General features: G+C 41.3%; 1 long non-coding RNA gene across 1 annotated transcript in view; it reads right to left on the reverse strand.

Annotated features, from left to right (window-relative positions):
- LOC114558441 (uncharacterized) overlaps positions 1-18,977 on the reverse strand; it is a 36,709-nt gene extending 17,732 nt beyond the window's left edge. Inside the window, exons 1-3 of the long non-coding RNA XR_003692961.1 lie at positions 18,807-18,977; positions 14,721-14,839; positions 13,325-13,430 (exon numbers count right to left, since the gene is read on the reverse strand). This is a non-coding gene — a long non-coding RNA (uncharacterized LOC114558441). The remainder of the gene's footprint in view (positions 1-13,324; positions 13,431-14,720; positions 14,840-18,806) is intronic.
- Between the last annotated feature and the right edge of the window lie 489 nt (positions 18,978-19,466).

Raw genomic sequence — 19,466 nt, forward strand, 5'->3', positions numbered from 1 at the left:
CAATCCTTCTTCACCCTCCGACGCTCAGATGCACCATCCTTCCGGCAGCCCACCGCGCTCGGCCTCTGCTCCACTCTGGATCCCCAGGCCAGTCCAAACGCAAGTTAAAACTACTCAGCTGGAAACGGCATCATGCCCCCTTCTGTCACTGGCATTGCTTATCTGCTATGGGCTGACAAGACAGAGCATCCTGTTACAGATTTTTGTAGATGTGTGAGTTATGCTACTGAGAGCCAGGTTTACTCTTACTTGTACTTACTCTTGTTGTTCTAGGATCAGAAACAGGAAGATGTTGTTTAAATATATATGTAATGTTCTAAGAATATATATATTCTTTTCTGCTTGCAATATTGATGACAGATATCAATCAACAGCCTACATAGGTATGGACTGGCCCATTTGATTATTACAGACGCTACGTGGATGCGAAAGCTACAAATTGGACTTCAGATTACAAGGCTGACTGTCGGTTAGATGCAGCAGCTGCAGTAATGTGGCCTACGCGTCAGTCCAGGGTTGAGCAGTTGACCTATGGTTACAGTGCATAGTAACCAAAGAAGTGTTTGATTCCCAGATGGTCTAGCAGTTAGGATTCCTTGTTTTCACCCAAGTGGCCTGGGTTCAACTTCCGGTATGGAAATAACTTTTTGTATTCATATCACCATGTATGTGTTTGTATAGATATTACTGTTTATTCCATATATTATTACAATATACTGTACGTTAATTTGCACATTAAGGCTTTTTGCACTTCTGGTTAGATGCTAAAGTGCATTTCATTGATTAATTGCATATCTAATCTAATACATGGGAATTGGTCCTAGGAGTATACAGTAGTTCACCGTTACATTTTCATTACAACTGGCTATGAGATGAGCCATTTAGGTGATGCAGATACCTGAAATACCATCCTGATGTCTCGTATTGGAGATCCAATAGGCACATACTAACTTGGAAGAGAGAAGAAGATTCATGACAAACTGGGAGGACAGACTGCCTAGTAATGCCATCAAACCCTGCATGAAGAGTTGACAGGAGGTAGCTCTGCTTAGACTTCTGTCACCACAACCCTGTGCAGTTTTTCAAAAAGGAGTCAATGTATACTGTAAGAACATACTGTATCATTTGCAACTGCAAATGTATAATTGAATAGAGATCATGAGTGATGTAGGCTGCTTTTTCATTATAAGAGTTACTTAAAACTAAACTTGACCACCCTTCTAGATGTCTTTCAGTGTGGTGGCACGCAGAAGAGGTTAAGCTCATTTTAAACTGGCCAATAAATGTAACCCAGCAAGTCAACTAAGTACAAGGGAAAAACAACAGCAAGTTAAAAAAGCAATCATTGGGCTGATATCTCTAATTGTGTTGCTTCCTCTCCTCATGTATAATCCCTGGTTCCTCGCTTTGCCTTCATTAACAATGGATGAATTAATTAAAAACCTCAATAGAATTTCAGCACAGTGAACCCAGGAGATAAAACACATCCTATTCCTCAGACCTGCTGCTTTCCTTCTACTTTCTTTTTTCCACTCACACCTCCCTCTGCTCTTAATTGTATTGTTTGCTTGTTGTGTCGATAGCAGGATTAATTTCACTATAGATCAGGATTATTGACCTTCTCGTCAATGTTATTTCATTTCTGTAAGGTGCTAATTATAGGGAACAGGGGAAAGCAAATTGCACTGTAACTTGTCTCACTTGCTTTCCAATGAAACAGAAAGAAAACAACATTAATTCCCTTTTAGCTGCCCTCCTTGGTAAGGTAAATTCAAATACTATCTCACTGTCTATCTATGGCATCTAGGAGGGACACTGTTAGCGACTGCTGGACTTGATTGGTCGACTTTACATTTAAAACACTGTTGACTGACCCATTCCCCTCACCCCCCACCAAATGCCATTCTTGTCACACTCACTGCTCTTTTCTTGGTTCTCTGACTTCATTTGAGAGAGGGGGAGGGCACAGTTCATAAACAATTAACCGGCTGGATAAGTGATACACTCAAGGGCTAACAGACCTGAAAAACATTGTGTTATAAATTCTGGTAATTGAGTGGAGGGAGGTGAGCATCAGGCCACTGAAACTGAGAAGGCACTGTCTTAAAGCAGTTGCTGGAAGAGCAGGTGGTGGATTATCATCTCATGAAGGAAGAGAGACAGCACACCTTTTGAAGGAGAATGATGTAGACAACTGTAAGTCCTTGAATAGACAATCACAGTCAACAAATCAAAAAAAGCCGTCAGTGCAGTCATTTGCCACCATTATGTCCGTTTTGTGAATGCTCCTTCCAAAGGTCTACCCAAGTACAGTGAGCCCTAAGACCCTCTTATCCACCCTTTCCTCCCTCTCTCCACCCCTCCCTTCTCCCACAGTCCTCTAATGAACTGAAAGGTCAGAGCACTAATAAAACTATTAGCAGAAATGAATCTCTCAGATGTGTTAATGCACTTTTAATTCCTGTTAGCAAATTTCATCCCCCAGCAGTTTGCTGCCCGCTAATGAGAAATAAAACGCCCCGCTCTAGGGAAGGGGGATGGGTGAACGGGTCGATGCCCCGGCTACTCCACAGTAGATTCCATACACACACACACACACACACACACACGTCATATACACTAACATTGCACCTTACACACACCCTGGATGTGCTGGATGTTATTCACGGACCGAGGCCTGTTTTCAGCCCTGTGATTCTGCAGGGTTAATTAAAGAGCACATCTCCATCTGTTCTCATTCAGCCTCAGCTCAGTGTCTCCCCATCAAGCACACACACACACACACACACACACACACACACACACACACACACACACACACACACTCTTCTTCCTGTGTCGCTCTTTGTGATCAGGGTAGAGGCAAAAAAATACTTGATAGTAAGGTGTTCACAGGGACACAGATAAACATGCTCTGACTTAAGGACATGATCTGGCCTCCGACCCAGCTTGTCTTGTGACCTGACTAATGAGGTACAGGCGGGGCTTGACCCTGATGTCTAGAAGCCACTAGAGAATATAAAGCCTTTGTAGGTGAGACGTTCACTGTGTTTTTGTAAGTGTGTCTGTCATCTGGCTGTCACGTGCAACCCTTCAGGAAAGTCAAGGTTCATCAAGTATTCTGGACCAACTTTCTCCACTTACACAGTGCACATGCTAGTGGAAAAAGGAAAGCAACTCAATTCATTGGTAAATAATTGACATATGATTATTCTTTGAATGATTATTCTTAGAACAGAAGTCTGATATTATTATGATCAGGGTTCTGAACCCAGCCATCACACGCTGCACCGTCACATCCTGCACCACCACCACAAGTAAATTCTCAACCTGTGGGAAACACTGCACTCTTCTTTGTGTAACAAATCTTCTCAGAAATAAATGACACAAAATGTTGTGAAGCAATATACAAATCAATTAACCTAGAAAGTAATAAATGTGCTAGAACAATCCCGGGGATTTTTTTCTTTTTAGGATTAGGTTTAGGGTATTTTCACAGGACAGATGAGTGGGGAATGACATGCAGCAAAGGGCCACAGGTCGGAGTCGAACCCGCGGCCGCTGCGTCAAGGAGCAAACCTCCACATATGTGCGCCCGCTGCAATAACTGAATTGTGCCATTGCGTGTACTTATTTGTAATTTCACACAGCTGCTTACACACTGGTTATATCATTTTAGCTGTACCACTGAAATACAGGAAAACATCCACTTTCTTTTATCCTTAGCTATAGACAGGGACCTGAAAAAAACAGAAAGCACAAGAAAGCAAATAAAGGGCCTGAGGGGAGGGGCAGAGGCATTCTATTACCAAACTAAGCCTTTTAATCAATAAAGAGATAAAAGATATTTTAATCAAAGACATATTTCCTTGTTTGTCTAATGCTTCTGCCGCCACCGTGCACATAATCTTTAAATGCTGAAAAGGATGCATAATGCTCTTCCAGAGAGCCACTCATCCATATAAACACAAAACAGGAGCAGTCAGCAGAAACACACACCAGCCCGGCCCAGCGCACAGACACTCCATAGACGCCAAATTACATTAGGATGGGCATATTAAGGGGAAATTGCATCCTGTAAACTAGAATATTATTTCCACACACACACACTGCTTGCACACACGCACACAAACCATTTTTCAACATAATATTCCCTAGCCCTGTGCTTACTAGTAACAGATCCATATACGTATTGTTTGTGCACGTGCATGAACACACGTACACAAACCATAAACACAAAAGCATGGTGCTATTAGTGTGTGGGCTGTTTGTCGGACATGCAGGCATCCGCTAGCCGTGGCTAAAGCGTTCCAATGAGATTAGAGGGGTAACCGGAGCCCTTCCAGGCCCACTGAACTGAGCTCACACCGGGCTAACAAGTCCAGAGGTGGTAGGCAGGCTGGATCAGGTTCCAGGAGCTAATGGGTCAAATACCAACTGACATTTAATTGAGTGATAAAGTGTGCACATTTAGGTGGGTCTGTGTGTGGATGGATGGATAATTGTGTGTCTGTGTGTAGTTAATTCACCTTTACATTCCAGTATACGAAGAAGTTTTCTGGAATAAATAACCTAGATGCATGTGTGTGTGTGTGTGTGTGTGTGTGTGTGTGTGTGTGTGTGTGTGTGTGTCTAGGTTGGTACACTACTTACGGTGCATCGGAGTTTGCACATGTTTGCCGAGCACCACGGAGCAAACAGCAGCTCCAGTAATAGTGATTCATGCTTTCCGTCAGGCCCCCTGACAGGCTGGGTTCGATCCCCTGCTCAGAGCGCTGTAGCGGCAGTAACAGCAGCCATGGCAGGCGCAGGACCGCGAACATCATCATAACTGCTGAGGGAGCGTAGGGCTGCTGACATATTGATCGACCCACAGTTAGGAGATTTGATAGATTGACCTCGGACTCTTGACTTTAAACAGTAAAAGGAGGAGGGCAAATCGGGAAGTCGGAGAAAACAATCGAGACAAAAGGGTAAAAGAGAGATACTAATGACTAAGGCAGTCATTTAGGGCTGCAACTAAAGACTTTTTCATCATTGATTAATCTGCCTATTTTTTTTTAAATATTTAATCAAGCTGAGATTCTTCATCACCCTTCAAGTTATGTACAGTGTAACATTCACTATTTATACAAACAGCGTACTACGGTCACAACCTGTCACATCTCATGAAAAAAATACATTATCTGCATATATAACAAGCAAAGAGACAAGATATAATATCCATGAGGCAACATTCCCTACTCCCTGCCCCCATACCAACAGGCCTTAAGCCCAGCAACTCATCAGACCATCAGGCTAAGCCCAAGCCTCCCTTGGGCCCTGTGGGGCTCAGGGGCCAGGAAGGACCAGAGAGGGTACAAGCTTACACTAACGATGGAGGAAACCGTGTCCAGTCGGCTGGAGCCTGAGATGGAGCAGAAGACCCTGCACCATTGTTCTGCCAACACGCTGACAGCCGGTGATTTAGGACCGGGGCTGCCCAGGAGCGTTAGGGGAGGGACAGGTCAGAGAGAGGCTCCACAGGCACCCTTCAACAATCCTACCAGAAACCCTCCATCCATGAGATGGCAGAATGAATCATGGCTGACCCAGCACAAAGCCTGGGCCTGGCCTCTCTCTACCACCCCCTATCCCCTCCATCGACCCCCTCCTCTCCGTGGACAAACATGACAAATCTGGTGTTTATTTACTTAAAAAGACCTGGAGAAAGAGCACAGGGGGGCAGATAAAAACTGTGTAAAATCAATACAGAGTTAGTAGTTGCTGCCCTACCGCTGCTCTTTCCTGTCTGTGTAGCTGAAGAAACCTTAGCTTGAGTCTAATAAAGACCCCAGGTAGAAAAGGGTGCACTTCAGAAAGCTGCACATTACATTAAGAGGATTGCGGGATCAATAAATTATACATTATTATTATTATTATTATTATTACCACCTACCAAATAGTCAATAGAATTAGGCTGTACTAGTAAAGTCCTGTCTATAATCACCATTGTCTCTGGATGAATTAAACATGTTGAGTGTTGAAAAACTCCCGCACACGGTCTAACTTGCAAAAAATATTTTAAGTTTAATAAAAGGCAAAGTTGCCTATTATTAAAACTTTATATATTTGACCGGCTTGTCCCCCTCCTACGCACCTGTCTCATGTTGTAGTTGTGCAAAGTATTTTTCTGTACCGAGTGTTGAATAGTGACATAAAAAAGGAAACACAACAGCCAAAGTCTAAGCTGGGGGTGATGTATGTGTGTAGTTGGAGACATGTGAGATATAATTGGTCTCCAAGTTAGAGTCCAGACAGCAGAGCATTGAATCTACAGAGCCTCTGCTCTCGCCACATGACAGGGAGAAAACAGATAAGGCTTGCTCTCAGGGGAGAGGGAGGGTGGCCATCAAGCCAACCCCCTAAAAAGAAATAGCAGCGGCGAGCTGTCAAGGTTTCTGTCATATCCTACATCACGTCAGCCGCCCATTCCATCCCATCGCTGGCAAACCATGCACGCTGTTGTGGCCAAGGATGAAAGTGCTGGAAAATGGGAGTCATTGTAAACCATTTTCTGCCCTGGAGCCCCCACCGCCACCACCATCCCCTCCATCTCCACCCCTCTTCTTCCCGACTCCTCTTGAAGACAAATGGTTTCAGGGCAATGACAGAGTGCCTGGTCCACAAATCACCAGCGGCCAGTCTGCTCGTCCACTGCTTCCTCCTCCCCCGCTGCCTCCCCCCTATACCCAACCTCGCCCCTCCCCGGCCCCAGCCCCTCCATTAGTCATGTGCACGCGGGTAGCAGCCAGCAGCCGTAATTAGACAAGGACAAATCGCCCGCCACGGACACGTACGAGTCCGGCTGCTAAATAAGGCCCCGTTTCCATACCGACTGGTGGGCGGCGAGTAGGGCCAGAGAGAAGAATGAGGTGTGGGAGAAAAAGCGGGAAGGGGTCGGTACTGTCCAATACACCCTGCGATCCTCTTGGACTGGCCTGGCCTGGCAACTCATTTATTATCCTACAGGCCCGACAGGCTTGAACCCACCTCTCACCCATACACCCCTAAACTAAACCCCTACTCCAACACCACCATACCCCTCAACCCCATTCCCAGTGGGGACCGCGTTGTATTCATGTCCAGACTGGTCTTAGTTCCTCTTCTTTCTCACACTATAGTTTGGAATTAAAAGGTCTTTGATACACTGTGTAGCTGAGTTTGGAAGGATATTATGAACATAGATATTAATTTCATTAATATCAAACTTTTTCTGCTCACTCTTGTCAAAGTGCTGAAAGTGTAAAATTCATGATAGTATGGCTTTCTATACAGAATCTGAACACAGCCATTCATCTTTCAAGGCAAGGGCGAGACAGAAACCTCATACAACTCTCAATCACATTCCTGTCAGTGCAACACCACTACGTCACTTGTTTTTGTGGTGGTCAAACCAACTCTAAATAAATAAATTAAGTAAGTAAGTAAAGCAAAGCTGGAGCAATAAAGAGCAATAAAGAGGTTTCAGGGTACATTAGGTGTAACATTAGAAGATGGAATTAGCAAAAATGAGAACCCATGGAATTAGATTACACATAAACGAATAAACCGGCAGTCAACAAAATATAAATTACAGCCATATGAGGGTAGAGCAGACTGAATCCACAGAGGAGTATCAGTAACAATTGCTTTGGCCGGGTCAAAGCTGCAACACACTCCCTGGGCAGAAGGGGCTCGACAAGAAACTGATCGCCACACACCTACACATACACCCACACAGACAGAGACACACACGCACATACACAAACAGCATGCTCCACCAGAGCAAACTTTATTGATCTGCCTCCTAATTTCCTAATTAGTTTTTATTGGATTTCATAATCGTCATCACGACACATCAAAAAAAAACTCAAAACCCCAGCAAGAATTTCTGCCCTCCTCAACATAATTTTTTAAACTGTGAAAAGGAAGCCATGTATTCAATTCCAAGTTCCCAGCTGTGAGAGCAATGCTGTTTTTTTGTTGTTGTTTTTTTTTTATAAACTTCCCCACCAGAACTCCTTGGACAGCAAACACTGCACAAACACATCATTTCTCCCATGTGCAGTAACTGATGTTTAGCATTGCACATTTTCTGCATGATCTGCTGCTATTTGTCACACTTCTGCTCTCTCCTCAGTCGCCTTTCGCTTGTAGCACTTGTTAAACATACTACAAGTAGGATGCGCAGAAAAAAGTGGAGATAAAAGAAAAAAAACATTTCCCTTACTGACACTGATTCTGGTCATTGGGGGTTTAGTATTTCCAAGTCTTCTATGACCTATGTAACCTCCCTGTCCTAGACAAAAAACTCTGAACTATCAGGATTTATTCGTCATGCCCTCTGCTATCCAGTGACACTGCCTCTGAACTATACTAGCCGGTTGGCATTTTTGCTCAACACCGGAAACGTCCTTCTAAATTCTGTGAATAAGATAGCTACTCACACATCAACATGCTGAAAGATTGAACGTCCAGCAGTGACCAGAACTTTCCAAGAACTACAGCAGCTGGCCAGGGGTTTGTACACATTTGAATGTTTTTGTAGTGTTATGTGTGTGATGTTGAAAGATATATTGTGTACAGAAAGCAGACACGGTCTAGAGGGGATTCAAAGACAAAGAACATCCAATGTCCTCATTCACACTTGGGGAAAGTTAGCCCGCTGACATCTGTTTATGAAGAAGTAAATGCATACAAAAACAATGGAGATTTTCAAATTACTGGAATGAATGTCCCCTTGGACCACAGGCCACAACTTCTCCGTTAGCACCTCTGCTATCATATCTGTTCCAGTGAATCCTTCTTGCACCATCTGGTGTGCAATAAATGAGGAGAAAAACGGCAAAGGAATTGGAAAAGAGTTAGAAAACAGCAGTCTGTATAGAGATATCCTGTCTATTTAAACCACTGCTCCCAAGCTCAAACCCAAGTAAGAAGCTGGAATAATACTAAACCTCTACTTTTCTATGCCTTGATGCACTCGTTAAATGCCGACTGCCAGATGTTAATCAGCCACAACAACTGATTACCCCGTTTTTTCTCTTTGTTATGGCCCATTTTGAGACAAAACCCCTTGCATGATGACACCAACACAGCAGCTTTTAAATGAGGGCGAATGAAGATAAAGAGGAAAGGAAAGTGAGAGATGTCACAGGATTCTTATTGTTATTGACAGCAGAGCACCATTAACAGTTGATGAGGCAGTCCTAAAAATCCCTTCAATTGTTGTTGTTTCATATTTAATTCAAACTATGTTGCTATTAACAGAATACCTCATGACAGATTGAAAACATTTTTTAACAATTTACATTATTTTCAACACATGCATAAAGAAAGGTTTCTTCCTAAATGTATTCAAATGAAACAAATAAAAACAGAAAGAAATACTTAATTGTGCATATGAATGACTGCAGTACCCCTTTGGCAAATTAAACTAAAAAAGGACTAAGGAGGCTCGTCTGGATTAAAGGAACGACACACAGACCCAAATACAGAGAAGTCCTTGAAAACTGCTGAAGACCACATGTACAAGACTGGTGTTGACATCTCAACATAACAGCTATCCAATAGACACAACTTTGTGAAGTCCACCAAGCCAAAACCCAGACTTGAACCCCACTGAAAATATAAGAACCCCTGAAGAATGCCAATCAATAACACTAACCATCCAATCTGACACAGATCTGAAGATAATCTGCAAGGAAATAATCAGAGAAACTATATAAATCCAGGTGTGTAATGGTGAAACTGGCATATCTGATGAAGACCTGAAGGTGTAGTTTTCACAAAGTAGTGAATAAAGGATCTAAATGCCAGTGTAAATGAGACATTTCATCACTGTGACTGACAGATGAAATTTACAGTATAGATTGGAAAAAAAGCACTTACATTTTATATAAATCAAAGCATGTGGAAGATAAAGAGCCGGGTTTGTCAATCTCATTCCATACCTTAAGTTCTCTCATTCAATTCATGCTTTTACCCCACTCTCTCTTCCATAAATCTTTATAGTACAGGTAAGTCCAGCCCAACGGGCCTCTATGTGACCCCACCACTTCACACCAACCCTTGCTCATACTGAGGTGTGTAAGGGGGGCACAGGACAGTAGAACAAGCTTAAATCCCAGTGAAGATGTTTTTGGCCTTGATCACCGTGCCCATCGATCCCTGGCTGATTCCCACTCAGATACGTCTTATTTTATTAGTGGCTTCAGCCTTCTGCCGCCCCATTCCGCTGTGATCAATACCAGCATGGGGATGGCCTATATTTTTCTCACTTTTAGTGCCTTAACGCTGTTTAACCGTGTCACCTGATAAACGACAGGCCCTCCCCAAACACTGATTTCCTATTGATTTCTCCCTCATTCAGCCATCCCTCCCTTCGTCACTCTCCCATTGTTTTTATCTCCAGTTATCTTCTCTCTTCTCCCTCTATACCTTCACCCCCACCAAACGTAAGTAGAGGATGGACCTGGAGACCACTTTTAAACCATTTCAACCACAGACACCCATTCTGTTAAAAGTCAGCTTAGGTCAGGCAAAAAAAAACTCTTTTGATGGGAGATACCAGTTCACCTTGTTACCTATAGCATGCAAGACAGATATAAATTCAAACCTCAGGAAGTTTATGCTGAAAGGTGGGTTTGGGTTTCTCATTTTCCATCATCACCCACCAAACGGCCCGCACACAAACAGAGGTGGAGACCCAGCTGTGTGTATGCAAGCATCGACAGAGCAGGATACAGTGAGCACCATGCAACAGATGCTATGACAACCTGGAGCGCGACAGCTCCATCCATCATCCGCCGAAGTCCTGATGATCAAAGCAGGGTTTGGACTACTGAGGAGGAGGATGCACAGGGACTTCCAGCAGGGCAACACACAATCCACTTAAACGGCTTCTATTGGGCTATAACTGTATAAACACATTTGATATTTGATGTTTGTACAGTAGATGGAAAAATTAATGTGGAAATAGACGGACAGCGGTGATGAGGAAACAAGATTATGACTGAAACAAAATATGGTGTGGACATTAAAGATAAACTGAAATAAACTGCGTCTGAATATTGGAGAAAACAAATTACAAAAAAGAAGGATCGAACTGGTATTAGGCTGCACTGCCTCTATCTCCTTTTCTCTTCACAGACTGTACATTATTTATGAAAAATTAAACCTGCTCCTATTCCTGCTTAGTCTGGCTCATCCACTCAGTTACCTCTTAATTGATCTCTCATCTAAGGCACGTCTGTAAATCCAGTCTGTTCCCCCCAGCCTTTAATGCCATTAAATATGGCCTCCTTATCATCAGATACTCTGAAGATGTCTGGATCAGCTGTAGCTGGACAGGTCCAGGTCATGATAGTGAGTTCATTTTCTAATTCACAGTATAATACAATTATCTTATCGCTCTGAAACTTCTGTGTTTATGTCTTATGGAAACATATTTGCAATTCTCTGTGTTGTTTCGTACTTAAACTTTACACATTACTTACAACATTGCTGTTAACATTTTCAACCTACCATAAGAGATTAATAAGAATAAAAACAGTTTTCAAAGACAAATGGTCCACTCTTGGAAATCTGGTGTAATTTTAGGTCCATGCATGAAGTCTGAATAAGTAAACTGACACCATGATCATCTGTTAAAGAATCCGATAACATGACTTGGCATCTTTTATTAGCCCTCTCACCCTTTAACAATGGGTTAAGTGATAAATTGACATTTACAGCACAGCCTGCCAAGTAACACTGGGTACAGAGCACACTGAGAAACTGACCGTGAAGTAATAACGAGTGAGTGGGCAAGAGCAGAGATTTTCTATTAACACAAGGGGAGAGGAGTTGAAGGGGTTGTGTGCTATCAAAGGACGGGTTTCTTGAACAAAACTGCCTTGCTGTAACAGCCATGGGAGAGCTTGAGCACCAGCTAGTGGTAGTGGAGTTTCACTGCCAAGACGCCCCACACCAAACACATTAATCATGACCAGGGGAGTGTAAAATTCAATCGGCTCCTTCCATCCATTTCATGTGAAGCAGACTGAAGGCCGGCCTTGTAGTGCCTTAGAAAGGAAGGATAAAAAAAAGGGGGAAAAAAGAAAGAGGAGCTCCCTACACTTCATCAGAACCCCTACTTCATAACAAATGGAGTGTCTCTCTGGCGGAGGAGTGCCATCAGAAACACGCGTTCTCTCTATCCATTTAATTCCGGCAGTGGAGGAAGGGTCAGGGAGGGAGCAGTGGGTGCGTGTTCTGCTCTCCGCTCGCCGCTTCCCCAGTCACACAGTAAACTACCTTTTAGGAATTGTTTCTCAATAAGAAATGATCAGTCCATTTATCTGCACCAGGCGGGCCTGTCTCCTCACCCAGACCTCCAATATTTTTCGTTTGACCTGATCAGGGCTATAAACTAGACCGAGACACTTTCAATTTGTCACCCGAGGAGGCCTCTGCGAGTCCCATGCTACTGATTGCATCCTCCCTCCCAAATGTAGAAATTCCTCACATGCTTGAAATCTTTTTTTCTCTTTTTTTTCATGCATACAGCTACTGGGAAATAGAGCCTCTCGTTCATGCTATAAAAAAAAAAAATTGTTCTGAGAGATAATCACATCCACACACCACACATGTACAAGAGCTGATCCATATAATTAAATACCAAATACAAATCAACATACTTCATCACATTCATGTAAAAATCATGTAAAAATCCTATATTTCCATAAAGCGGTCCTGCTCATTGGTTCGTCACATTTCACATGACGGCCTAACACAACCAAAAATATAAAGTTAAATAGCAAAGTTATATGGTCTCAGGGGTACATATCGTCATAGCTATCATATGTGGGATGGAAGAAATAGAAGTCTAAGATCAACTGTGAACCCCTTCAACAAACAAGATCATCAAAAACTGGGGGGGGAAACACTTATTACTGGTTGTTCATTGAGGGGAGAAATATTAACCACACTGTTTTCTGTCAAAACATGTACAAACTTTGAACAGGGGGTAATTACAAGTCATACTTGACTTGCTTTCCCATCAAACCCTTTAAAACAGTTAAACATTCTTTGAATTGGATGGAACATGTCAATGATTTTTTGACAGCACTGAAATATGGTGAAGAACACTCAACCACGTACGTGCAACCTGTTCAAGCTGCTGCCTCGTCCGAGTCACATGCACGCGATTAATCACTGATACCTCCGGCTGTCAACTCGCATGTATGTGGTTGCACAACATTAATGGGCAACTGAGTGGAACTGAAAAACAAAAGAAGAAAATTTGCTTTACTTCTCTTACTTGTTCTTGTAACTCAGTAAAGACATCAGGTGGGGAAGAGCCTCCTTCCAAATCCCGTCGGACGACACAGAGACAGATGCAGCATTGTTTCATTCACTGAGGATACCTAAAATACAGGACATACAAAACACATAAGACAATTCCCATATTGAGACACCGTGAATAACCAAACTATATTATGGGCTCATCACAGATTTCATTGTTGCTTAAAGCTTGGTGGTCATGTTTTGTTTGAATACAATTTTCATATTTGCAGTGTCCATGATGCTGTGCAATTGCACTCCATATCTTAACAGAAGTTGATATCAAGAATGATTAATAATACTTTCACAGCACAAATGTCTCTGCTGGTTCTCCCTCACTGTTACAGACACAGAGGTACACTAATCGGATGTCACAGAGAATAAGGCTTTTCACAAATAATACAAAATAAAATAAATGATAGAGAAAATGTATTAAAAGGTTATGTACTAAGCAACTTTCCAATTGTTTTAAGCTGTTTATTCAGTTCTGTGGCACTTCACAATGTGCTCCATGGAACCAGAAAACATGGCATCTCACTGATAAAGGTGTGCTTTACACAGGTATTGCAGTAAACCATTCGATCTGTTCAAGTTTTATTTGCTTGAGTTCAGCAGCTTCAGATGGGGCACTATAGTCTAGGTTAATATTATTCGTTTTATGGGTTTTAACTTAATTTTTTTTTGTCTACATGCACAATTTTACTCAACAATTCAGACAGAATAAAATTAATTAGTCAAAACTCTCATTTACCTGGAGAACAGATCACCATGGACAATATATGCAGTTTAAAAAAAGAAAGAAAAGTGGCTGCATGACCTGACCCCAACTGGTTGACGGTAACCCAAATCTGGTTCCCAGAAATAGCCAGGCAACTGTCAAGCCCTGGGAGAAAACATGTGTATTGGAAGATCCATATTTTGCACAATATTTAGGTAAGTGGGATATTTAGTCATGACTGACTAATGTGAGGGCTGCACTTTGCATTGTTTTCAATTTATACAGTGAATGCCTTATTAGTTTAATTGGTTAGTAAGTAATAACTATGACTAATTGACTCTAGAGGCAAACCATTATTTCCGATATCTCCACTAAAGATTGTCGTACTCTGTTGAAAGTGGAGGGCATAGACTATGAAAAAAGATGGACGACGTGTCTCCACTTCCTCCCACTGTGCAAAAGCGAAGCCAAAATATCCACTACAGATTGTTGTACTCCGTTAGTGGAGGGTAAGAGATGCTGTGTTGTAGGCATGCTGAAGATTAAAGAGATTTGAACTGAATTAACCACACATTCGTTATAGTGACTTAAAAGGATAGTTTTGATTTTTTTGAAGTGAGTTATATGATATACTTGTCCATAGTTGGTGTATTACCTTCAGTAGACGGTGGTCGGCACGCCCCCAGTTTTGGAGAAGCAGGCAGGAGTACTGGCACGGAAGCTAAGTAATGTATTGCTGTGTATGGGGGCAGCAGCAAAACGTATTTTAGCCACCTGAAAAAAGGCCTAAAAGGTTAATCATCATACTAATGGGGCCCAGTAACTGTTAATAACTTAATTTCCACTTTTTTGTCATTCTCCGTGTCTAAAGGCTCTGACACACCAACCCGATAGCTGACCGTCGGCAGAAAAGGCAGTCGGACTGATCAGTCGGCTCCCAGAGGTAAAAAAAAGTGCCTCGGAACACACCGAAGTGACGGCGACTCGAGCGTACGTTCTGCGCGTGTGCGAAATGTAATACGTCTCCAAAACTGCAGGCGGCGCTAATCTGTATTGCCGCCCAAAAAATGAAAACCAGAAATGACGGAACATCTCTCTAGACCTAGTAAACACAGAGCAGGCGATCGTCAGTCATTGTTTTCATCAGAGAGTGTTGATAGTAGTCAAGAAGGATCGTTGTTGTCATTACTCGCTGAATTATGTACTTAACAACTTAACAAAAAAGTGTGAAATAACTGAAAACATGTCTTATATTTTAGATTCTTCAAAGTAGCCACCCTTTGCTTTTTTTGATAACTCTGCAAACCCTTGGTGTTCTCTCAATGAGCTTCATGAGGTAGTCACCTGAAATGGTTTTCACTTCACAGGTGTGCTTTGTCAGGGTTAATTAGTGGAATTTTTTCCCTTATTAATAAAAAAGAAAAGGGTGTCTACTTTGAAGAATCTAAAATATAAGACATGTTTTCAGTTATTTCACACTTTTTTGTTAAGTACATAATTCCATATGTGTTCATTCATAGTTGTGATGCCTTCAGTGAGAATCTACAATGTAAATAGTCATGAAAATTAAAAGGAAATGTATTGAATGAGAAGGTGTGTCCAAACTTTTGTCCTGTACTGTATGTAAATGTGTAGGTCAGAATGAGAAAACAATAAAAAATCATTGTTAAAAAAAATATATGTGTAGGTCAGTGGGGTAAGAAGAAGCCTTACCACTGACACCAAAGACAGGGGGTAAAAGCGAGTAACCGTAAACTGGGAGAGCAGAGTTACACATCTCCTGAAATGCCCACTTATCTTAAATGGTAAATGGCTGCATTTATATAGGGCTTTTATCCAAAGCGCTTTACAATTTGCCTCTTATTCACCTGTTCACACACACCAATTGCAATGAGCTACGATATATAGCCAAAGTGGTGGCAATAAACTTATAGCCAACAACAACATATTGATTATATTACATATGATGTCTTTTATTATGGTAAAAAATGAATGCATTCTCTGTTAGATATGTGTGAATAGCGGGATGCATGTGTCTGAATAATCCATGAATGACCTGTTTTGGCATGTAGTTAAGGACTTGTCCCTGCCTTTTATCTCCTTCCCTAGTTCATTCAACTATGAAAACTCCATATCTAACCCTAACTTACTAATCGATTCTGATAGCTGACACGAAGCAGCTGTATTTACCAAAAACTGAAGTGCAAAGCTAAACCTAAATAGTGTAAAGGAGGACCGAGGCTGGATAAGAAACCAGTTTCAAAATATTAAGTATGCACCAAAAACGTTAGTGTGCAGAAATAGCAAGCCCAAAAAAAAAAATCAATTGGCACAAACAAACAGCCGCTGTGTTGTAACTGATGGCAAGACTACAAGTGCCTCTCTAAATACAGCTATATTTGTACACAGACTAAAACAAACTGGTTTGTGAAATCATACCAGGGGCGTGTTTCACAAGACCAAGATAAGGGATTAAGCCGGGATTTCCTGGTTATCCTGGATGAAATTAGCCTTGACTCGGTTTCACGAAAGCAGAGGCACATAAATCACCATGGAGATTTATTCTGTGCAGCTAGCCTGGTCCTGACCAGGCTAACAGCCAGGATTTATTTAATCCTGGAATCTTTTCTCTTCACTCAGCAGTGGTTTTACCCTTTTGTTATCAGCCTGGATTAAAATACAACAGGTGCATATTGCTGTTCATTTAAGTACTGTTATTATTTAAAGTTGTGACCATTATTCTTTTTTATAATTATAAATTTGTCATTGTTACTGTTATATTGCTGTATGAAGACTGCTGTTCATATTGTTGTAAGAAGTTTGATGAATATATTATGGCAGTTGTTGAGATAATTAGAAAAGGCTGATAAAATTTAAAATGAGTTTTAAATGAAGTCTGTTACTAAGGGCGATACATACAATGCTGTACATTTCTATAGTTCCCCAATGCACCTTAAATTATTTTAGTTTATAATTTATTTTTTTATTCTTTAACAATAAGGATCATGTTTGTTCTGCTTCCATGTGCATTGTATTTGGCATTCTTAGTACACAATTTGTGTTGTCCAGTAAACTGGGACTATAATTTGGGAGGATTGTACAATTTTAAGAACATATCCTAACTGTACAATCCTCCCAAATTATAGACTTAGTTCACTGGACCAGTAACTATCTAGTGATGTAGGCTACTGTACATTCATGTAACAACAGGGAGAGGACACCTTAATGGTTTTTGACCTTATATTTGGCCTGGGGGCTAAATAACTGATGAATATACTCTGTTCCATTCATGTTTATAGTGTGCATGGAATTTATCACTTTATTATCTTTATAGTTTCTAGATTTTACAGTGCAATTTCTTCAGTGTTTTTATTTTCTATGTCCATATATACCAGTGAGCAAGGCATATAATATGTAGAGAAGGAAACTCGTCCTCTAGAAAAAAAATGAAAAAACGTGAGAAAAAGCGTGACAGATAATAGCGGACAGACTAAATGATAGTCTAAAAATATACTTTTATGAACTACTGCTCTTAAATGAAACCATTCAATGTGTCACTTGTCATTTGCAAAAACAAACACCTGTACACTTTGCATTAAAAGCGAGTAGTGGAAGTTAATATGACTTAGAAAATTTATATTTTAGCCAATGAGAGAGAGGGAGGAACAGAGTGAAAGAAATATTTACGCTTCATATTCTAGCGTTATAGAAAATGGATCTTGATGGTAAATTTCCTGAGATAACATTATCTTCTGCTTACTTTTAAGGCAAAGAGTACAATTGTTAATTTGTGCAAATGATTAGTAGCCTAATCATTGAATGGTAGGATTATGACGGTTTCCATTCAGAGCAGAGGTCAGTTAATGTATATATTTAGGCTGCTTACGCATTCAGTCGGTCCGTGATCGTCTGCTACGCTTTCTCTCGCTGTTTCAGTACAGCGGCCGTGTTATTTTCTTTTTATTCAAATAATGTGTTTCACGTCATCATACTTCCACAAGAAGCTGCTGCTCACTCTGTATAAAGTATCCTATCTACAATGCGTATTCTCCATTTTGGCATCAGTAAATCTGTGATCGACCTCGCGGTCTTTTGAGGAAATCCGTGGACGCGCATCTATCTGAATTAGTTCAGCCTGGCTCGACCTAGTCGCTCCTCCTCAGCCTGGCTTGGCCTTCGTGAAACGCACCAAGCCAGGATGCACAGATTAGACTAGGTCAAGCCTCGCTTTATCAGTTATCCTGGATTTATATATTCTGATTTTGTGAAACAGTCCCCAGGAAGTGAGTTTTCTTGCCAAGAGTCATCTCTGGATCTGAAGCTTGATTGAGTCAAGAAGTTAACTTTTTGGCTAACACTTGTTTTGGTGGGTACCTTAAATAGTGTATGTTCCTTTTATGTCTGTAAATCAGTAGCCTTATTCTTGTTTTGAGCCATAAAGCAAATAAAGCACTTAACATGTTGAATGAAATCTGACCCAGTGCAACACAGTTAAGTGTTGGGGTGGTAAGTTACAAACTGCCGACAAAAAAATGTCTGTTTTTTCTGTCATATCTTCCATAAAGCATTCAATATTGAACAAAATATGGAGCATCAGGCAGTAACAATATTACATGAAACAGCAATCAATAAAAAAATGTTAGCTAGGTATCAAAACACAGTGCTAGTAGCTAACTATAGCTAGCTAGCTAGCTGACTAAGGTCCAAATCTGTCAGTTAAATTAACTGTTAGCATACACACCTTATAGACTTCCCATAGCACATTTGTGTTAAGATTAACTTTGGTAAAGCACACACTTTACACACGTCCGTTAACTACCAACTGACGGACGTTTAAAATAGGTAGAAACCAAACAACAACAACAAGACCTTATTAAACTTCGATGAACAAGACACACCCAGGGGCCAGCAGAGTTTGTTGCCACGCCCACGCAGGTAAATTGGCACGTTTTTTCTTCTTCTTTAGTACTCTGCTGCTTAGCAACGATGTGCCCAGTGCTTCCACTATTGGCTGAGAGGTGTTATTGCAGCAGTCTGCACTCCTACAATCTGAACTGCTGCAGAGAGCTTTACCTGCCCTCTGGTGGGCAAGAACAACTGCCTAGTGTGTGAAAATTGGATGTACCATGTACACATAATAACTATATAAGGTATCAAAACTAGATTTTCACACTAGGTTCCTCTGCAAGATTAAGGATTGGGTAAAAAAAAAAAATTTAGATTAAATATATGCAACTTTTGAGCACAAAAGTGAAATAATGAGGGTCTTAAAACTAGAGTTTGACACAAGGACCTCAAGACTGGGCCTAAATTTAGGTAATAAAGCAGGACCATTATAAAGACAGTTAATATTGTATTTTAGTGTTGCATATTCCCAAACCAAAGTTTCCACAGCAGGCCT

The sequence above is a fragment of the Perca flavescens genome, chromosome 7 (genome assembly GCF_004354835.1).
Source record: "Perca flavescens isolate YP-PL-M2 chromosome 7, PFLA_1.0, whole genome shotgun sequence".
In the NCBI taxonomy this organism is placed as follows: Eukaryota; Metazoa; Chordata; class Actinopteri; order Perciformes; family Percidae; genus Perca; species Perca flavescens.